Raw genomic sequence first — 23,291 nt, forward strand, 5'->3', positions numbered from 1 at the left:
ATCATGGCTGATCACCCAACTCAGTAGAATGTTCCCAGCTCTCCCCCATATCCTTTGACCCCTTTCGCCCCAAGAACTATATCCAACTCCTTCTTGAAAACATACAGGGCGCGATTTAACGGCAAAAAAAAACGTCCCGTTTTGGGCGTGTATAGCGGTGTGTTTCTCGGCCCTGCTATTTAATGGGACTCTGGCATTTTTGCTTCCCTCTGCGGGAATGCCACGCCGAGACCGCACGTACCTCTCGTCAGTGCAAGAAGAGATCGGGACCCCAATTTTTAAATGCCGCCCCGATCATTTGACACCTCGGCATCCCCACCGTGGCCTCAAGACTCTCACACTACCCCAATGTAGCTTTTAGGAAGTCCTCAAGCCCCCTCTCACTATACCTCTTAAGGCCATCCCCAGGCCTGATCCCTGGCACAGGAAATATGGCAGCCTGGCATCTTGGCATACCAGCAAGCCACCCAGGCAGTGCCTCTGCCCATCTGGCAGTGCTACCCTATCACCAATGATGCCCAGGTGACAGTGCCAAGGTGACAGGCTGGCAGTATCAAGGTGCCCAGGTACCAGCTGAAGTGCCAAGGCACCACCCTGCCCATAGCCCAACCACCCAGGAATTTCCAATGGCCTGGGAGACCCCCAGGTGCCGTTATGCCTGGTCCATGTCTGTGTGGACTAGTGCTAATCGATGCCATGGTGAGGACTCCCAGGCGAGGCTGTTAGTTCCCAGGCCTCATGAGAATCCAGAGTGGATATATTTAAATGAGTCTAATGGCCCATTTAAATATCTAAACCTGGATCTCACCCAGTAATGGTGTTTGATCTCGTGAGAGGTTTCCCGTGTGACTAAACGGCCTTACCCGACACCAAATCGGGTGTGATGAGACCATTAAATTGCACCCACAATGTTTTGGCCTTAACTACTTTCTGTGAATTTACAGGCTCACCACACTCTGGGTGAAGAAATATTTCCTCATCTCACTCCTAAATGATCCACCCCGTATCCTTGGACTGTGACCCCTGCTTCTGGATCCTCCGACATTGGGAACATCCTTCCTGCATCTACACTGTCTAGTCCTGTTAGAATTTTATAGATTTCTATGAGATCCCCACTCATTCTCAACTGCAGAGAATATAATTCTAACCAACTCAATCTCTCCTCGTAAGTCATTCCCGCCATCCCAGGAATTAGTCTGGAAACCTTCGCTGCCCTCCCTTATAGCAAGAACATGCTTCCTCAGATAAAGAGACCAAAACTGCACACAATGGGTGAAATTCTCCGGAATCGACGCGATGTCTGCCGACTGGCGCCCAAAACGGCGCAAATCAGACGGGCATCGCGCCACCCCAAAGATGTGGAATGCTCCGCATCTTTGGGGGCCGAGCCCCAACCTTGAGGGGCTAGGTCGGCGCCGGATGAATTTCCGCCCCGCCAGCTGGCGGAAAAGGCCTTTGGTGTCCCGCCAGCTGGCGCGGAAATTACATCTCCGGACGGCGCATGCGCGGCAGCGGCCACTGACAGCTTCCCACGCATGCGCAGTGGAGGGAGTCTCTTCTGCCTCCGCCATGGTGGAGACCGTGGCGGAGGTGGAAGGGAAAGAGTGCCCCCACGGCACAGGCCCGCCCGCAGATCGGTGGGCCCCGATCGCGGGCCAGGCCACCGTGGGGGCACCCCCCAGGGCCAGATCGCCCCACGCCCCCCCCCAGGACCCCGGAGCCCACCCGCGCCGCCTTGTCCCGCCCGTAAGGTAGGTGGTTTAATTTACGCCGGCGGGACAGGCATTTTAGCGCGGGACTTCGGCCCATTCAGGCCGGAGAATCGCGCGGGGGAGCCCGCCAACAGGCACGGCGCGATTCCCGCCCCCGCGGAATCTCCGGTGCCGGAGACTTCGGCAACCAGCGGGAGCGGGATTCACGCCAGCCCTCGGCGATTCTCCGACCCGGCGGGGTAATATACCTTCCTGGAGTCTTGTTTGTGGCCACAGAAACACCATGGGCGGGATTCTCTGACCCCCTGTCGGGTCGGAGAATTGCCAGGGGGCGGCGTGAATCCCGCCCCCGCCGGCCGCCGAATTCTCCGGCACCGGAGATTCAGCGGGGGCGGGAATTGCACTGCGCCGGTCGGCGGGCCCCCCCCCCCCGGTGATTCTTCGGGCCACGATGGGCCGAAGTCCCGCTGCTGCTACGCCGGTCCCGCCGGCGTGAATTGAACCAGGTCCCTTACCGGCGGGACCTGGCGGCGCAAGCGGGCTCCGGGTCCTGGGGGGGGGCGCGGGGTGATCTGGCCCCGGGGGGTGCCCCCATGGTGGCCTGGCCCGCGATCGGGGCGCACCGATCCGCGGGGGGTGCCTGTGCCGTGGGGGCACTCTTTTACTATGCGTCGGCCGTGTAGGTCTCCGCGATAGCCGACGCGTAGGTGATTCCGCCCTGCACATGCGCGGGGATGACGTCAGCAGCTGCTGACACTCCCGCGCATGCGTGGACTCCCGCCAGCCGGCGGAGCCCCTTCGGCCCTGGCTGCCGTGGCACCAAAGGCCTTCCACGCCAGCCGGCGGGGCGCCAACCACTCCGGGGCGGGCCTAGCCCTAAAGGTGCGGGCTTGGCCCCTAAAGGTGCGGAGGAATCCGCACCTTTGGGGCGGCCCGATGCCAGAGTGGTTCACGGCACTCCATCCCGCCGGAACCCCCCACCCCGCCAGGTAGGGGAGAATTCCGCCCATTATATTCCCTTACAATTGAATCCTCTATAACTATTTAATTCCCACATATTTTACTCCTTCCCTCCATAGGGGAGCTAACCGTGGTGCAACAAATTTGGCTGTTGCTGCTTTGTCCTGAGAGGCCATTCTCCCCAACAGTATTCACAGCGGTATATCTGTTTTGCAGGGGAATGGCCACAGGAGGTGCCTGCACTTCTGCCTAGTCCTCTTGTTCTACCTCGTGGTCAGCCATTCCTTTAGCCTGCATGTAACCACCTCTCGATACGTGCTATCCACAATACTCTCCACCTCGTAGATGCTCCATGGTGTCCCCGGCCACCTCTCCAGTTCCGAAACCTGGGCTTCCAGAAGCTTCAGCTGGAAACACTTTCAGCACACATGCTGGCCCCGAGCACTAGAAATGTTCTCGGCTTCCAACATAGAGCAGGAGGAGCACACCATAGCTTTGAGCTCTCCTGCCATGATTTACCCCTTTAAATTAAACCTTTTGGAAGATTTTTAAATCAAATAATATCAATAATTCTACGGTCTTTTTTTCCCTTATCCTTCTTTCTACAGAATATAGCCCTCGCAAACTATAGAGACAAAATATAAACCGTACAAACTATAAACAATAAAATTAGCAAATACTTATCCGAACCATAGTCACACAATCAGCTGCTTCCATTTGCCCTGCATAACGCCTGCATCCCTTTTTGAAATTTAAAGTACCTAATTCTTTTTTTCCAATTAAGGAGCAATTTAGTGTGATCAATCAACATCTGCACATCGTTGGATTGTGGGAGTGAGACCCATGCAGACATGTCACTTTTGAATCCTGAAGTTACCTCAGGAGCTCCAAACTCCAAGTTATCACACCGTTCTCGGTCTTGCTTTCTCCTACTCCTTTATCCTCCCGGTTCCGCTTTCAGTTTTGCTCGTTCTCGCACTTCTTTATTCTCCTAGCGCGCTCTCAGTCTGGCCTTTTCTCACGCTCCTTTTTAAAAAAAATTTAGAGTACCCAATTCATTTTTTCCAATGAAGGGGCAATTTAGCGTGGCCAATCCACCTACCCTGCACATCTTTGGGTTGCGGGGGAGAAAACCACGAAAACATGGGGAAAATGTGCAAACTCCACATGGACAGTGACCCAGAGCCGGGATCGAACCTGGGACTTCAGCGCTGTGAGGCAGCTGTGCTAACCATTGTGTCGCCGTGCTGCCCGCTTCTCGCACTCCTTTATCCTCCTGGCTCCGCTCTCAGTCTATCCCTTTCTGGCACTCTTTATCCTCCAGGCTCTGGTCTCAGTCTGGCCCTTTCTTGCACTCTTTTATCCACCCACCTCTGCTCTTAGTTTTGCTATTTCTCACACTCATTTATTCTCCCAACTCCATAAGACCATAAGACATTGGAGCAGAATTAGGCCACTCGCATCGAATCTGCTCTACCATTCAATCATGGCTGATATTTTTCTCATCCTCATTCTCCTGTCTTCTCCCCATAACCCCTGATCCCCTTTTGATGCACTATCAATTACGACGAGATGAAAGTAGAGAGTAATCAAGGCTTTATTAAGCAGGAATGTGAGGCCTCCTGCAGCTGCTACCAAAAATGGGAGCAGTTCGGTGTGCACACACAGTTATACTCCGTAATGGGTGGAGCCAGCAGGCAGGGATCTACCCCCGACCTGTAGTACAGGAGCCTTACCGTATTACCTTTAACAACTATTATACAAACAGTGGTGACTACCACATTCACCCCCTGTTAAAAAAGAGTCCAGCAGGGGTGGTGGAAAAAAAGTTACAGGTTTGTGAGAATTGAATTTTACAGTCTGGTGAAAATTTACAAACTCTGCTTGATCCTCCGCTGTGAGCGCCTCGGTCCCGGTGGTGATGCAGGCGTCGACTTGGTCGCCTGTGACTCCGGGAGCGTATTGTCCTCATCTTCATCCCCGGGTGGAATCAGTGGGAGGACGGATCGCCCTGGGGCGGGGGCTGTACTGAGGTGCGCTGGGGGAAGGGTGAGTGGCGCCAGGGCAATCGGAGGGGGGGGGTCGGGTGGTGGTGGACTGTGGGTGGGGATCCAGCTGGTGCCAGGTCCCTGAGGGAGACTGTGTTCTGGCGTCCATCGGGGTATGCCATGTAGGCGTACTGTGGGTTCGCATGAAGTAGTTGTACCCTTTCGACCAACGGGTCCGCCTTGTGGATCTGCAAATGTTTGCGGCGGAGAACGGGTACTGGAGCTGCCAGCCACATTGGGAGCGAAACCCCGGAGGTGGACCTCCGAGGTAAGGCAAGGAGACGTTCATGGGGGTTTCATTAGTAGCAGTGCAGAGTAGCGATCGGATGGAGTGAAGCGCGTCGGGGAGGAAATCCTGCCAGTGGGAGACCGGGAGATTTTTAGACCGGGGGTTGTAGCTGGTCGCCCTGCGAGAGGCAATGCCTTTGCCAGGCAGGAACTGACGCAGCTCATCGCTCACAAAGGAGGATCCCGGTCGCTGTGGATGTAAGCGGGGAAACCGAACATGGCGAAGATACTGTTGAGTGCTTTAATGACCGTGGCAGACGTCATATCGGGGCATGGGATGGCAAAGGGGAATCGGGAGTATTCGTCGACCACGTTCAGGAAATACGTGTTTCGGTCGGTGGAGGGGAGGGGCCCTTTGAAGTCCATGCTGAGGCGTTCAAAGGGGCGGGAGGCCTTCACCAGGTGCGCTTGGTCTGGCCGGTAGAAGTGCGGTTTGCATCCGTGCAGACCTGGCAGTCTCAGGTGACAGCCCTGACCTCCGCAATGGAGTAGGGCAGGTTGCGGGCCTTTATGAAGTGAAAGAACCGGGTGACTCCTGGGTGACAGAAACCATCGTGTAGGGCCCGGAGTCAGCCCACTTGTGCGCTGGCACATGTACCTCGGGATAGGGCATCGGGGGGCTCGTTGAGCTTCTGGGGGATATAAAATCTCATAATTGTAGGTGGTGAGCTCGATCCTCCACCTTAAGATTTTATAGTTTTTGATCTTGCCCGCTGTGTGTTATTAAACATGAAGGCAACCGACCGTTGGTCAGTGAGGAGAGTGAACCTCCTGCTGGCCAGGTAATGCCTCCAATGTCGCACAGCTTCTACGATGGCTTGGGCCTCCTTTTCGACGGAGGAATGCTGAATTTCAGAGGCTTGGAGGGTGCGGGAAAAGAATGCCACGGGTCTGCCTGCCTGGTTGAGGGAGGCAGCCAGAGCGACGTCCAATGCATCGATCTCGACCTGAAAAGGGAGGGTCTCGTCGACCGCGTGCATCTTGGCCTTGGCGATGTCTGCCTTGATGCGATTAAAGGCCTGGCGTGCCCAGCCGTCAGGGGGAAAACTGTGGAGTGGATGAGTGGGCGGGCCTTGTCCGCATAGTTAGGGACCCACTGGGCATAACAGGAGAAGAACCCCAGGCATCGTTTCAGGGCCTTGGGGCAGTGGGGGAGGGGGAGTTCCATGAGGGGGCGCATGCAGTCGGATTCGGGCCCTAGAACTCCATTTTCCACAACATAGCCAAGGATGGCTAAGCTGTTGATGCGGAACACGCACTTCTCCTTATTGTACGTGAGATTAAGGAGTTTAGCGGGGTGGAGAAATTTGAAGAGGTTAGCGTCGTGGTCCTGCTGGTCGTGGCCGCAGATGGTGACGTTATTTAGGTACGGGAAGGTGGCCCGCAGTCCGTACCGGTCAACTATTCGGCCCATCTCACGTTGGAAGACGTTGGAAGACCGAGACCCCGTTAGGGACCCTAAGGAAGTGGTAAAGGCAGCCGTCTGCTTCAAACGCAGTGTATTGGCGGTCTGCCTTGCAGATGGGGAGTTGGTGGTAGGCAGATTTCGGGTCCACTGTGGAGAAGACCCGGTACTGTGCAATCTGATTGACCATATCAGATATGCATGGGAGGGGGTACGCGTCGAGCTGCGTGTACCGATTGATGGTCTGACTGTAGTCAATGACCATCCTATGTTTCTCCCCAGTTTTTACTACTACCACTTGGGCTCTCCAGGGGCTGTTGCTGGCCTCAATGATGCCTTCCCGCAGCAGCTGCTGGACCTCCGACCTGATGAAGGTCCTGTCCTGGGCATTGTACCATCTGCTCCTGGTGGTGACAGGTTTGCAATCCGGGGTGAGGTTTGCAAACAGGGAAGGTGGGTCATCCTTGAGGGTCGTGAGGCCGCAAACGGTGAGGTGTGGTAGGGGTCCGCCGAATTTTAGACTTAGACTTTGGAGGTTGCAGTGAAAATCCAGGCCGAGTAACAGGGCAGCGCAGAGGTTGGGGAGGATGTTGAGCCGAAAGTTGCTGAACTCTACGCCCTGGACGGTGAAGGTAGCGATGCAGCACCCCCAGATTTCCACGGAATGGGATCCGGATGCCAGGGAGATTCTCTGGGTAACGGGGTGTACCGCGAGGGAGCAGCACCTTACCTTAGTGGGGTGGATGAAGCTTTCCGTGCTCCCAGAGTAAAGAAGGCAAGATGTCTTGTGGCCATTGACTTTCACAGTTGTTGTCACGGTTGCGAGGTTGTGCGGCCGGGGCTGGTCGATCGTGATGGAGGCGAGCTGCGGTTGGTGTTGGTAGGCCCCGGGCTGGTCGGCGGCGGTGGCAGGCGATGAGCGGCCAGATGAAGTGCCCGACGAGCAGGGGTCTTGATCCACCGTCCAAAATGGCGCTGAAGATAGCAGCGCCCACGGGACGCACATGGCGGGCGGCGTTAAAGACCACAGCGCCCACAGGCCGCAAGTGGTCTGCTGGGAGGAAGATGGCGGTGCCCACGGGCCACACGTGGTCTGCGGGGACGAAAATAGCAGCGCCCACGGGTTGCACACGGGGGGTGCAGGAATACAGGGCCTAGATACAGCAGCGATCGACCGGGCCTGGCACACGGCAGCGAAATGTCCTTTCTTCCCGCAGGTCTTACATAATTGCACTCTGCGCCGGGCAGCGCTGCCGGGGGTTCTTTGCCTGCCCGCAGAAATAGCATTTGGGCCCTCCGGGGTTGGCTGGCGGCCATGCGCGCAGGCTTGGGGTTGGCTGGGGGCGGCCGCCGGTGGGGTCCACGATGTCCATTGTCGGGGGCGTACGACTGTACGTTACGGGAGGCTACCGTTAGTGAGTTTGTGAGTTGACTGGTCGCCGCGAGGTCGAGCGTACCTTCTAATAGGCACTGGCGGATGTACGCCGACCCCATGCCCGTAACAAAAGCGTCCCTGATTAAGAGTTCTGTATGTTCAGTGGCCTAAACTGCTTGGCAGTCGCAGTTCCTCGCCAGGATGTGCAGGGTACGTCAGAAATTGTTTAATGACTCACCGGGGAGCTGCTGCACCAAGAACCTATCAATCTCGGTCTTAAAGACACTCAGTGATTTGGCCTCCACAGCCTTCTGCAGCAAAAAGTTCCACAAATGCACCACTCTCTGGCTGAAGAAATTCCTCCTCATCTCAGTTTTAAAGGATCGTCCTTTAGTCTGAGATTGTGTCCTCTGGCTCTAGTTTTTTCCTACAAGTGGAAACGTCCTCCCCATGTCAACTCTATCCAGACCTCGCAGCATCCTGTAAGTTTCAATAAGATCCCCCCCTCATCCTTCTAAATTCCAATGAGTACAGACCCAGTCCTCACCCGTCCCTCATACAACAAGCTCTTCATTCCAGGGATCATTATTGTGAACCTCCTCTGGACCCTTTCTAAGGCCAGCACATCCTTCCTTAAATACCGGGCTCAAACCTGCTCACAACTCTCCAAATGACGAGAGCCTTATATAGCCTCTGAAGTACATCCCTGCTCTTTTATTCTAGCCTTGTCGACATGAATGCCAACATTGCATTTGCCTTCCTAATTACCAACTGAACCTGCACATTAACCTTAAGACAATCGTGAACAAGGACTCCAAAGTCCCTTTGTGCTTCTGATTTCCTAAGCACTTCCACATTTAGAAAATAGTCTATGCCTCCATTCCTCTTTCCAAAGTGCATAACGTCACACTTTTCCACATTGTATTCCATCAGCCACTTTTTTGCCCACTCTCCTCGCCTGTCCAAATATTTCTGCAGCCCCCTTGCTTCCTCAATACTACCTGTCCCTCGACAGATCTTTGTATCATTCGCAAACTTGGCAACAGTGCCTTCAGTTCCTTCTTCCAGATTTTTAATGTATATTGTGAAATGTTGTTGTCCCAGCACAGATCCCTGAGGCACACCACTAGTCACCAGCTGACATCCTGAAAAAGACCCCTTAATCCCCACTCCGCTCTCAGTCTGTTTCTTTCTCGCACTCTTTTATCCTCCGGGCTCCGCTCTCAGTTTTGCACTTTCTCGCCTTCTCTTTTATTTTTCCAGCTCTGCTCTCAATCTTTCTCTTTCTCGCTCTTCTTTATCCTCCCAATTCCGTTCTCAGTCTCCCTTTTTCTGGCACTCTCTTCTCTCCCCGACTCTGCTCTCTAACCTTATTTTACTTTGTTTATTAAATTACCTTACTTCTCTTTGACTTGATTTAACTTTACTTCCCTCTTGCTCGTATTCCTTACTGAAATTCAAGGAGCTACATCTTTCTAAATGATCCATTTTTCTAGATTAAGCTATTTAATCACAATTTCTAACAGCAACTTCTCATCCACCAATGAATTTACCATTTTCCTGTGATGTCGTGCCTCAATTGTTTGTCGAACTCAGCCCCCTGCCCCAGTAGAGGTGTCTCTCGCAGGTCCGGCTCTCTCTGCTCCCGGAAAGTGAATGAAGGCCCAAAGCCTCCCTCTGTATTCATCAGCTGCCCGAGTAGAGATGTCCCTCGCAGGTCCGGCTCGCTCTGCTCACGGAAAGTGAATGAAGGCCCGAAGTCTCGCTCTGTATTCGCCAGCTGCCCCAGTAGCGATGTCCCTTGCAGGTCCGGCTCTCTCTGCTCCCGGAAAGTGAGTGAAGGCCCGAAGCCTCCCTCTGTATTCATCAGCTTCCCCAGTAAAGGTGTCCCATTAGGTCCAGCTCTCTCCTCTCCCGGAAAGTGACTGTAGGACCCAAGTCTCGCTTTGTATTCATCAGCTGCCCCAATACAAGTCGAGGTCTGGCTCTCTCTGCTCCTGGAAAGTGAGTGAAGGCTCCAAGCCTCACTCAGTATTCATCAGCTTCCCCAGCAGAGGTGTCCCTCGCAGGTCCAGCTCTCTCTGCTCCCGGAAGATGACTGCAGGTCCCAAGTCTCGCTCTGTATTCATAAGCTGCCCGAGTAGAGGCGTCCCTTGCAGGTCCAGCTCTCTCGTCTCCTGGAAAGTGAGTGAAGGCCCCAAGCCTTGCTCTGTATTTATCAGCTGCCCCAGTAGAGGTGTCCCTCGCAGGTCCAGCTCTCTCTGCTCCTGGAAAGGGAGTGAAGGCCCCAAGCCTCATTCTGTATCAGCTTCCCCAGTGGAGATGTACCTCGAGGTCTGGTTGTCTCTGCTCCCTGAAGGTGACTGCAGGTCCCAAGCCTCGCTCGGTATTTATCAGCTGCCCCAGTAGTGGAGTCCCTCACAAGTCCAGCTCTCTCCTCTCCCGGAAAGTGAGTGAAGGCCCCAAGCCTCACTGTATTTATTGACTGTCCCAGTAGAGGTGTCCCTTGCAGACCCTGCTCTCTCCTCTCCCGGCAGGTGAATGAAGGCCCCAAACCTCACTGTATTTATCAGCTGTCCCAGTAGAGCTGTCCCTTGCAGATCCGACTCTCCACTCTTGGATAGAACATACTAACTCAACATCTGTTATAATAAATATGTAATAATAATTCTATTTAAGAACTATAAAATTAAACATCTGAATAATGCTAGTTTTGTTTAATGGGTGGAGAATATCAATAGTGAGACTGAAACTGTTTTAACCATGATCATAGATGTTGTCCCAGTTACAGATTTCAGGGATGCACTTGCATTTAAGAAAAGCATGGCCAAATCTAATCTTTTAATTTTGAATGCAACGTAAACTTGAGACCTTTCTGTCAAAAAGATAAGAGTCATTTGAACTAGTCACGGGGAAATAAAAATAATTAGAAAAAGCAAGCTGAGAAGATAGAAGCAGATGAAATCAGTATATAAGCAGTTTAACATAAAGCAGAAATAAAGATAATATAGGAAGAATTTCAAATCAACCAGCTGTAAGAAGGAAAAGACCAAAGGAAAGGAAAATAAATGTCTAAATATTCAGCTTGTTATCTTTTCACATTTCTGCAAGTGTTGTCCTCCCGTTGTTCACTTGTTGGCCAGAATTCAATGCTTACCCGCCGGCCCTACCGCCATCCTCCCTGCCTCCTGCATACCCCCCTCTCGCAAACCCCCCTCGCCCAGCTGGTTCGAAGGTGGATTTAGGGTGCAGAAAAGGGCCTTAATTGGGTGGTCTTCCTCTCTGGGTTCCCATCCACCTTGATTTGGTAGCGATTTTACCCTTGGGCAGGAATTGGGGCAGAACACAAAAACAGAGGTGACTCTTCAGTGGCAACAGGGATGGAGGGGGGGAGTGTTGGAAGCCCCCTCTGTTTGGGGGCAGCCTCCACATAAGGCCTGATGACCTGCCTCGCTCCCCAGTCTATTTCCCTGAAACCATAATTGGCCCATCACCAGCCGCCAGGTGTTCTCTGCCCTCCCTACCTTGGGGCTCCTGCCACGACCCTGTCCTCCAGTTCCCATGACTTAATGCCAGGCAGCTCCCCTCAGTGCCTCTCCTAGTCTCTGCAGTAATATACCTGGAAGGATTGGATAGCTTTCAGCCAATCTGATTGCAAATCATTGCTCATTTGAGCATAATATGATACTAGGGCTGCTGGAGTTGAAGGGGATGTGTTCCAAACCCAGCCCTCCTGAAAATTAAGGCCCTGGTATTAGGTACAATGAGGGCAAGGCAATTAGAACATGCAATTGGAGTGTCCACTGGAAGCAGGAAGAGGAGTCAGATTGTGACATCAGTCAGTGTCTAGTGCTGATTTTATGCTAACATTGGCATTTTGGAGATCAATACTCCAGCTAATGCTCTCTCCTAACCTGGCACAACCAAGTATATGTGTAGCAGTAGAAAGGCCCACCCCCATCCCTACACCGCCACCGCTATTTGAATATTTCATCAACTACTTTGAGATTAGATCCTGATTGATTCCTTTCTACTGATTCTTGCTACAATTGTAAATGTTTAGAATTTTTACGGAGGTGTTCAAAGCTGTTAAGGGCACAGATGTGGTGAGGCACATATTGAAGGGTCTTGTCCTGGCTTCAAGGATTCTGCACAAACTAATTTCTTCCAGGCACGGATGGAATAGTTTGTATTCCTCCTGAATACAGCATGAAAGGGCAGCACAAGCTTCTGGAAGAGAGAGGAGCCCTCAGTAGCAGGCCAAATGCAGCTAGGGTGTTCATGAAGCAATTATTTCACCTAAACCTCAGAGAGGTACAGTTGTTTTTTAAAATGTTATTCTTTCATGAGGTCTGTGCTTTTCTGACTAGGCCAACATTTATTGACAATCCCTAATTACTTCTTAAACTGATGCAGTCCAGGTGATGTAGGTGCATCCACGGCACTGTTAGGAAGTGAGTTCCAGGAGTTTGACCCAGTGACAGGAAGGAACGGCAGCAATATAATTCCAAGACAGGATGGTGTGTGGCTTGGAGGAGAATTTGCAGGTGGTGGTGTTGCCATGCACCTGCTGCCCTTGTCATTCCAGGTTGTGGGGATTATGCATTTTGAAGGAGCTTTGATGAGTTTCTATAGTGCATCTTGTTGATGGTGCACATTGATGCCACTGTGCATCTGTGGTGGAGGGAGTGAATGCTGAAGGTGGTGTATGGGGTGCCAATCAAACCGGCTATTTTGTCCTGGATGCTGTTGTTGTGTTGGGCGCACTGGATCCGTGGAACACATACAGGTCACCAACACTTGAAATAGTGCAACACTATTTTATTAAGTCAGAAACGGTTTAACATACTTTCACTGAGGGTTAACACGATATTAGCTTTAACTAAAGACCTATGCCTTGTCCTAACCAGTTGATGCACTCAGCACATGGTGAATATCTGTGCTGCAGGCTGTGAGCTCTGTCCTACTAGGAAGCTGCAGCTCGAATGAGCGGGAACTCTGATGCCCCCTGTCTTGGGCTCTAACTGGTGATTGGCTGCGGTGTTGTGTGTGTTGATTGGTCCCACTGTGTGTCCATCAGTGTGTGTGTCTGCACCATGATATACTGGTGTATATTATGGCATCCCCCCTTTTATAAAAGAATGTACATGTGTGGCAATAAATAGTGTATGGTGAGAATGTCCCTAACTACGTGTGGGGTGCGAAAGACATATTTACAGGATTATGTACATGAGAACAAAGCTATTTACATGGGAAGGTGCCTGGTGCAGAAAAACAGTATGTGACAAGAATAACGAGATGAACACTATATACAAACCAGGTAAACGATCAAACAGAGGAACAAAACAATTCAGAAAGTCTATAAGTCTGCAAAGTTTATAAGTTAAGTCTCTGAGGTGGGCGACGAATTCTGGTTGACCGCCTCAAGGGTGGGTCGGGAGCGGTCAGTTGAGGAGCGGACTGGACTGCGTCAGAGTCAGGGGGAGGCAGAGTGACAGGGAGCTCTGCATAGTCCATGGCAGGGTCAGCAGGAAGGCGAGGTGACAGTGGAGGCTCACGTAGCGAGCGTGAAACGAGACGAAGGGCGTGTCGATTGCGGCGCAGAATGGGGCCATCCAGTAGATGAACCAGGAACGAGCGGGGGGGCCACCTGCCGAAGGACAACAGCGGTTGCAGACCAGCCACCATCCGGAAGATGGACGCGGACATTGTCATCTGGAGCCAGAGCAGGGAGATCAGCTGCATGGGAGACATGAGCCGCCTTGTGCTGTGCACGAGACAGCTGCACCCGGCGAAGGACCGGAATGTGGTCGAGGTCTGGGACATGGATGGACAGCACCTTCGTCCTCAGGGTACGACCCATGAGCAATTGGGCTGGCAACAGGCCAGTGGACAGTGGGGCAGAGCGATAGGCCAGCAAGGCGAGGTAGAAATCGGATCCAGCATCGGCAGCCTTGCAGAGGAGCCGTTTGACTATATGTACTCCCTTCTCCGCTTTGCTGTTGGATTGGGGGTACAGGGGATTGGATGTCACATGGCAAAATTGTACCACCTGGCAAAGTTGGACCATTCCTGGCTGGCGAAGCAGGGGCCATTGTCCGACATAACCGTGAGCGGGATGCCGTGTCGAGCAAAGATGTCCTTACAGGCACGGATGACTGCAGACGACGTGATAGCGTGCAACCGTATCACCTCTGGGTAATTTGAAAAGTAGTCCACGATCAGGACATAGTCTCTACCCAGCGCGTGGAACAGGTCGATGCCCACCTTGGTCCATGGTGATGTGACCAACTCATGGGGCTGCAGGGTCTCACGTGGTTGGGCCAGCTGGAAGCGCTGACAAGTGGGGCAGTTGAGCACTGTGTTGGCTATGTCTTCATTAATGCCGGGCCAGTACACTGCCTCTCGGGCCCATCGGCGGCACTTTTCCACGCCAAGGTGGCCCTCATGTAGCTGTTCCAGGACGAGCTGGCGCATGCTATGCGGGATGACAATGCGGTCGAGTTTCAGAAGAACCCCGTCTAATACCGCCAGATCATCTGTGACATTATAGAACTGAGGGCATTGGCCCTTGAGCCACCTGTCTGTTAGGTGGCGCATGACACGCTGTAGCAAAGGGTCAGCCGCCGTCTCGCGGCGAATTTGGACGAGGCGTCCATCCGTGGCAGGTAGATTGGAGGCCACGAAGGCCACATGGGCGTCAACCTGGCAGACGAATCCCGCTGGGTCACATGGAGTGTTGTCTGCCCTGGAGAGAGCGTCAGCAATGATGAGGTCTTTGCCTGGGGTGTATACCAGCTGGAAGTCGGATCGCCGGAGCTTGAGAAGAATACGCTGGAGGCGAGTGTCATGTCGTTCAAGTCTTTCTGTATTATATTGACCAGCGGGCGATGGTCGGTATCAACGGTGAATTGAGGAAGTCCGTATACATAATCGTGAAACTTAACCACACCGGTCAGAAGGCCCAGGCACTCCTTTTCTATCTGCGCGTAGCGCTGCTCTGTGGGGGTCATGGCACGTGACGCATATGCAACGGGGGCCCATGCTGAGGCCTCATCACGTTGTAGGAGCACTGCCCCAATGCCGGGTTGGCTGGCATCAGTCGAAATTTTGGTCTCTTTTGCTGGATCAAATAAAGCTAAGACCGGGGCCGTGGTGAGTTTGGTTTTGAGTTCTATCCATTCGCGCTCGTGGGCAGGGAGCCACTGGAAGTCTGTCGTCTTCCTGACCAGGGGCGGGATTCTCCAACCCCCCACCGGGTCGGAGAATCGCTGGGGGGGGCGGCGTGAATCCCGCCCCCGCCGCCCACCGAATTCTCCGATGGGTGAAAAGTCGGCGTGGCGTCAATCGCGCCGCCCGCCTCAGAGAATGGCAGGGGTGGGCGCGAGACAATGGACTCCGGGGCTGCCCATATTCTCCCGGCCGGATGGGCCGAAGTCCCGCCGATGTGACCACGGGTCACGTCAGCGTCAATCAAAACACCTTTTTAATGGCGTCAACCAGTGCTGATGGTTGACGCCGTCCAGCGTGGAGGTAGGTCACACCCGGGGGGGATGGCTGCAGGACAGGTGATGGCGTGGCCGCAGTCTGTGTGTGTGGGGGAGAGGTGTGTGTGTGCGGTGGGAGGGGGGGGTGGGGTGGGGTGGGCTTTGGGGGAGTGCCGGGGAAGGGGGGTTGAGTGCCTGCGAGGGGGACGGGGGGGATGAGTGCTGGGGATGGGGGGTGAGTGCCGGGGACGGGGGGGGTGAGTGCAGGGTACGGGGGGATGAGTGCCGGTACGGGGGGATGAGTGCCGGGGACGGGGGGGATGAGTGCCGGGGACGGGGGGATGAGTGCCGGGGACGGGGGGATGAGTGCCGGTACGGGGGGATGAGTGCCGGGGACGGGGGGATGAGTGCCGGGGACGGGGGGAATGAGTGCCAGGAACGGGGGGGTGAGTGCCAGGGATGGGGGGGATGAATGGCGGGTACGGGGGGGTCAGTGCCGGGGACGGGAGGGTGAGTGCCGGGGACGGGGGGATGAGTGCCGGATACGGGGTGATGAGTGCCGGGGATGGGGGGTGAGTGCCGGGGACGGGTTGGGTGAGTGCCGGCGAGGGGGACGGGGGGGGGTGAGTGCCGGGTAAGGGGGGAGGTGAGTGCCGGGGACGGGTTGGGTGAGTGTCGGCGAGGGGGACGGGGGGATGAGTGCCGGGTTGGGGGGGGTGAGTGCCGGGTAGGGGGGGTGAGTGCCGGGTAGGGGGGGTGAGTGCCGGGACGGGACGGGGGGGGTGAGTGCCGGGGACGGGGGTGAGTGCCGGCGAGGGGTACAGGGGGATGAGTGCCGGGTATGGGGCGGTGAGTGCCGGGGACGGGGGTGTGTGTGCCGGAGACGGGGGGGGTGAGTGCCGGGAACGGGGGGGGTGAGTGCCGGGGACGGGGGGGTGAGTGCCGGTTGGGGGGGGGGGGTGTGAGTGCCGAGTGCCGCCGAGGGGTGCAGGGGGGATGAGTGCCGGGTACGGGGCGGTGTGTGCCGGGGACGGGGCGATGAGTGTCAGGGACGGGGGGGTGAGTGCCGGGGACAGGGGGGTGAGTGCCGGAAGGGGGGTGCCAGGGCAAGGGAGTTTGTCCGCATGCCAGGTGCCATCCTCCACCAGTCGCCCCCATGCAGCCCATGCCACCTGGCTGGGGGGAGGGGGGTAAGGGCAATGATGACATGTCGTCGTTCCCCCCCCCCCCCCCCCCCCCCCCCGCAGGCCGTCATGTTTTCTGATCAGCCAGCAATGTTGGCCGCCATGGCAGCAGCCGCTATTCTCATGTTGCCCTGGAGGAGGAGGAGCGTGCCAGAGAGGCGGAGCAGGCTGCCGCAGAGGAGCATGCCGCAGAGGGGCAAGCGGCAGCCGTCCAGGCTGGAGGGACACCCGCGCGACAGGAGAGGAGGAGGAGGAGCACGTAGTGGAGGAGGAACACGAAGGGGGGGGGAGGACGTCGCGGTGTCACGGCAACGGAGGCACCCGAGGAGGCCCCGTGTGTACTGGCCCCGGTTGTCGTACCAGGACCTCACGGACCAGGAATGCAGGAGGAGACTCCGGATGAGCCGGGAAACCGTGGCACACTAAAGACCTATGCCTTGTCCTAACCAGTCGATGCACTCAGCACATGGTGAATATCTGTGCTGCAGGCTGTGAGCTCTGTCCTACTAGGAAGCTGCAGCTCAAAAGAGCGGGAACTCTGATGCCCCCTGTCTTTATAGTGAGTGTGCTCTAACTGGTGATTGGCTGCGGTGTTGTGTGTGTTGATTGGTCCCACTGTGTGTCCATCAGTGTGTGGGTCTGCACCATGATATACTGGTGTATATTATGACAGCTCTCAAGATTTTTGAGTGTTGTTGGAGCTTCATTCATCCAGGTAAGTGGGGAATGTTCCACCATACTCCTTCCTTGTAGATGGTAGACAGGCTTTGGGGAGTCGGAAAGTGAGTTGTTCATCACAGAATTCCCAGCTTCTAACATGTTCTTGTAGCTACAATATTTTTAACACAGAATTGTTACAGCACAAAAGGAGGCCATTTAGCCCAATGTGTCTGCACTGGCTCTCCAAACACACATCATAACTTAGTGCCATTTCCTGCCTTCTCCCTGAACGCCTGCACATTGTTTCTATTCAAATAATTATTTCATGCCCTCTTGTGTACCACAATTGAACCTGCATCCACCACACTTCCAGGCAGTGAGTTCCAGACCTGAACTACTCGTGTGCAAAAAAAAATTCTCACATCACATTTGCTTCTTTTGCAAATCACTTTAAATCTGTGCCCTCTCATCCTTGATCCTTTCATGAGTGGGAAAAGCTTCACCCTATCTACCCTGTCCAGCCCGCTCATGATTTTGAACATCTCTATCAAATCTCCTTTTAGTCTTCTTCTCTCCATGGAGAACAGTCCCAACCTCTCCAGTCTATCCTCACAACTGAAGATTCTCATTGCTGGAATCATTCTTGTAAATCTCTTCTGCGCTCCCTCCAATAGCTTCACATCCTTCCTATAGTGTGCTGCCCAGAACTATGTACAATATTCCAGCTAAGTTCTAACAAGTTTCTTGCGTAAGTTCAGCATACCTTCCTTGATCTTGTATTCTATGCCTCTAATAATAAAAAGTCTTACAACACCAGGTTAAAGTCCAACAGGTTTGTTTCGATGTCACTAGCTTTCGGAGCTAGTGACATCGAAACCCCATAATAACCCCAGAAGTCTATATACTTTATTAATTGCACTTTCCACCAATCCTACCACTTTCAATGATCTGTGCAAATATACACTCAGGTTGTTCTACTCCTGTACTCCCTTAAGAATTTTACCCCTTATTTTTTGTTGCTCCTCCATGTTCTTCCTACCAAAATGTATCACCTCACAGTTCCCCACATTGAACTTCATCTGCCACCTATCTGCCCACTCCACTAACTTGCCGATGCCCTTTTGAGGTTCTCCACTGTCCTCTTCACAGGTTACAATACTTCCAAGTTTTGTATCATCTGCAAACTTTGAAATTGTCCCTGCATACCAAGTTCTAATCATTGATATATATCAGGAAAAGCAAGGTTCACAATACCGAGACCTGGGGAATACCACTACACTCCAGCTCAAAACATGTTGATTGTTACTCTGTGCTTCCCATTATTAAGCCAATTTTCTACCCACATTGTTATTGTCTCTTTTATTCAATGAGCTAATGTTTTTTCACAAGTCTGTTGTGTGGCACTGCATTGAATGCCTTCTGAGAGCCCAGGTACACTACATCAACAGCATTACCCTCTTCGACCTTTTTTGTTACCACCTCAAAAAACTCCAGCAAGTTTGTCAAACATGGGGTGAAATTCTCCGACCCCCCGCCGGGTCGGAGAATCGCCGGGGGCTGGCATGAATCCCGCCCCTGCTGGTTGCCGAAGTCTCCGGCACCAGAGATTCGGCGGGGGCGGGAATCGCGCCGCGCCGGTTGGCGGGCCCGCCCGCTCGATTCTCCAGCCCGGATGGGCCGAAGTCCCGCCGATAAATTGCCTGTCCCGCCGGCATAAATTGAACCACCTACCTTACCGGCGGGACAAGGCAGCGTGGGCGGGCTCCGGGGTCCTGGGGGGGGGCGCGGGGCGATCTGGCCCCGGGGGGTGCCCCCACGGTGGCCTGGCCCGCGATCGGGGCCCACCGATCCGCGGCGGGCCTGTGCCGTGGGGGCACTCTTTCCCTTCCGCCTCCGCCATGGTCTCCACCATAGCGGAGGCGGAAGAGACTCCCTCCACTGCGCATGCGCGGGAATGCTGTCAGCGGCCGCTGACCCTCCCGCGCATGTGCCGCCCGGAGATGTCATTTCCGCGCCAGCTGGCGGGGCAACAAAGGCCTTTTCCGCCAGCTGGCGGGGCGGAAATTCCTCCGGCGTCAGCCTAGCCCCTCAATGTTGGGGCTCGGCCACCAAAGATGCGGAGCATTCCGCACCTTTGGGGCGGCGCGATGCCCATCTGATTTGCGCCCTTTTGGGCGCCAGTCGGTGGACATGGCGCCGTTTACGGATAATTCCGCCCATGATTTCCCCTTTAGAAATCCATGCTGATTCTTCCCAATCAACCCACATTTTTTCCATGTAACTACTAATTCTATCCTGAATAATTGTATCTAGAATCTTGACAACCATTGATGTTAAACTGAGTGGTCCCTGCTTTGCCTGTATGGTTATCAACCTGCAGCCAACCCTCATCTAAGGATAACGTGTCTGTATTTGGGAAACTGAAAATCTGAGACAAGAAGAATTGATCGAGTTCTATATTCTTATCCAGAGCAAAACTCCATTGGTGAGAACCTCCAGAAATCTACTGGGACCAACAGACCCATCTTCACATGAGGGAGACCCAGATTGACAGCGCCGAAACCCTGTGAACTTTATCCTTTCTTTTATCAAGCCCATCTTCCAAAGCCCAACTCTGTAGACACCCTCGCTGTTTGTCCTTTGTTTGCTTATGTGTTTGCAGGTGTATGCACGTGTGGGCATCTACATGTGCGAGCAAGAGTACTGGGGAGGGGTTGGCCGGGGAGTAGATGGTGATCCCTCTGTGCATCTTTGGGGTAACTAACCCCCCCCCCCCCCCCCCATCGGATACAATGCCCTGGAGATCGGAGGATATGGGCCCATGAGTCTCTACCACTCTTTCCTTTGCTTTACACATGGAAACTGTGTTCCTCAGGCACATAGATAAAATAATATCAGGGTCTAATTGCTTATTAAGAGAAAATGATAAACTACAGACTGTCCAGCTTATATTGATGCAGAACTGAAAAAAAGGAAATGAACGTTGTACATGGTGATTCAGCTGATAGTCTGCCAATTGAGATTTGTTTCAAATGATATGTGAATGTTCTGGGACTGAGTTATAAGATTGTGAGATATGATGCTGCAAGAATAATTTGTTAGTAATTAATTGGCCACCAATGTAATAATGTAATAGATTGAAGGGAAGTTAGGAATGCTTGGTGATTATTTTGGAATTGTCCATTATATAATTTTCAAGGGATCTTTTTTGATAATGTTTAATGATGCAGAATTATATAATCTCTGCATTTAATTTAGGAATAATGAGCAAGGTTTGTGAAGATACGTGTCAGAGTGTTTTAAAAGTGCTGTTTTGTAAATGCACAGCAGTATTCTGCTACCAGGTATGCTTTTGCTTTGTCCTGCAGATCCTTCTAAAAAATGATCAGATGAGATGTTAACCTGAGATATGTATCAGTTATGGCACAGTAGGTCGAACACATGCCGCTGAATCACAAAGTTCTGAATTCAAATCCCACTTCAGGGACTGGATTAAATGCTGAAAGTGAACTCCCACCATAAATCTATAGAATCCCTACAATGCAGAAGGAGGCCATTCGGCCCATCGAGTCTGTGCCTACTCTTCAAAAGTGCACCCTACCTACACCCATTCCCCATCGCTAACCCCGTGCATTGATCAAGGCCAATCCACCTAACCGGCACATCTTTGAATTTTGGGTGGAAACCGGTTCACCCGGAGAAAACGAACGCAGACATGGGGAGAACGTGCAAACGCCACACAGACAGACAGATGCCCAAGGCCGGCATTGAACACAGCTCCCTGGCTCTATGAGGCAGCAATGCTAACCACTGTGCTACCGTGTAACCCTAAATGTTGGAGATTAACGTAGTTAGCTAGCCCTACTTTAATTTTACAACCATTGGACCGTTAATTATTATGAGAGAAGACTTCTGCCCCATTTCAGGAGGAGGTCCTACCTCAAAGAGCTGCTGGCCAATCAGATGCTGGCAGCTCGGCAGTACTGGAAGCACCACCAGGAGCAGTGCCTAAGGACATTGAGTAGGTGTCCAGCGATGGACTGGGCCTCCAGGAAAGTTCAGAATCTATCCAACGCCCAGCGGGGGGTGGGGGGGGGGGGGGGTGGTGGGGGCGGTGAGTGAGCATGTTGGACATTGCAGGGGAGGTGAAAACTGTGGGGGGTCTCCAATTGGCACCAAGGACCTGGAAAGGACTCTCCCTCCTCCTGTTCACTGACCAGCAGCCGCACGATCAAACCTGTCAGGCAGGCCTCTCCCATTGTCCATAGGCGGCCAGCCAATCTGACGCCTCACCACCGCTCATAAAATCGATGCAAGGATAAACAGGCTAGCGCAAGCACACCACAGAAGGCATGATATCGTATTTTACCAATTTATCTGCTGGCTTTCCCACCCATTGGTCGGTCCTAAAATCCAGCTCTAGGCCTTGAGCATAAGAATCCAATTTGATACTCCAGTGCAGTATTGAAGCAGTGCTGCACTGTTGGAGGTGTTGCCTTTTGGATGAAACATTAAATCAAGGCCGCAGGTTGGTGTAAAAGATCCCATGGCACTGTTTTGATGATGAGCAGAGGAGTTACTCCTGTGTTCTTGCCAATATTTACCCCTAAACCAACATCATAAAACAATATCTGGCAATTATAATGTTGGTGTTTGTGGGAGCTTGCTATGCTGCCTGCATTACAACTGTGATCAATTTCAGATACTTCACTGGTTGTTAAGAACTTTAAAACATTCAGTAACCGTGAAAAGTGCCATGTAAATGCAACTCTTTATTTTGTTAAGTAGGGCCTCTGAGGTGGATGTAAAAATCCTATGGCATTTTTTGGAATAGCAAAAGAATTTCCCGCCGCTCTCACTAACATTTATTCTTCATCCAGTATCACCAAAATAGATGATCAGGTCATTTATTTGACTGACATTGTGGCACCTTACTGTAGGCAAATTTGCAGGTGTATGTTTTTTATTCTTTCGAGGGGTGTGGGCACTGTAGGCTAGGCCATCCGTCAAAGAAGGTGAGTGGTTGCAGCCCCCATTTTGGATGTTAAGTAGGCGGCCCAGCTCTCATCCCCCCCCGGTTGTCCCAACACCGCCCAGCCTTTCCAAGCACAGGGGCAGCATGCCCAGTGTTCCCCTGGACTCACTGCCTGTGAGTGAAGATGTCTGCTCATCTCCTCGGCTCCCTGCAGCAGCCCATCTACTAGGTTCACATTTTTCAAAATGAGTACTAATCGGCGCCAGCTGGGGAGGCCGCTGGATTGCGGGAGACCGTTGGATATGGGGTGGCTCCCATTACTTGTGTGGAAATAGGGCTTAAGTGCTCATAATTGGTTTCTCGCCACTTTACGGCGGGATCCCCACTTCACTTACGGGAGCACGAGTTGCATCGCAAACGGTTTGGCAACCGGCGCAGTTCTTCTAGTTGGCTTCTCCTTCTATTTGCCAGCCTTGTTGCTCTCTTGTTCAAGTGAAATGAGACCACTGAATCACGCCCCATATGTTCGTAAATGCAAATACTTTCTTTAACTTGAGAAAATGGGCTAAATCTCATTATTCTGGTATTGACTAACTCAACTCAACTGAACCAGTCATATAAATAATGTGGCTACTCGTGCTCTATTTATTTATCTCGCTGAACCACAAGCCTGTCCCTTATATCGATCAAATAACCACACAACCAGTTAGTTAGTTCAAAAGATGGTTTATTTACATACACAACAGTTATCTCAACTTGCAAACACAATATCTACTACGAGTTAAACTACACCTATCAGCTACAATAACCTATACTTAACTTCAGGGTGACCGGCACTGTGCAAATGGATAAAGGCCTTTATCTGGATTTCACTTGGCTGGTTCGAAGAAAATGGCTCTGTCTCTACTGGGCTCATCCGTCAGGTAGCGATCGTTTGTCTTGAACTTAGCTGGCTGTTCCTGCTTGGGTGGCACAGGCCAGATCCAAGAGAGACAGAACAGCTGCGCTCTTTTTTTCCCCCCTGGGATTTTGCGCTCTTTGGGGCGGTCCTTAACCTTGGACCCAATAGTTCGACAGGGCTCTGATCACTCTCTTTGATTTCGGCCAATAAAGGGGCGGGTGCCTTGGTAGCTGGGCGGGTCCTTTGCGGTCATTGACCTTGGCAGTTGTGCTTTCCGAGCAAGGGAGTGGCGCCGA

The sequence above is a fragment of the Scyliorhinus torazame genome, chromosome 4, assembly GCF_047496885.1.
Source record: "Scyliorhinus torazame isolate Kashiwa2021f chromosome 4, sScyTor2.1, whole genome shotgun sequence".
NCBI lineage: Eukaryota > Metazoa > Chordata > Chondrichthyes > Carcharhiniformes > Scyliorhinidae > Scyliorhinus > Scyliorhinus torazame.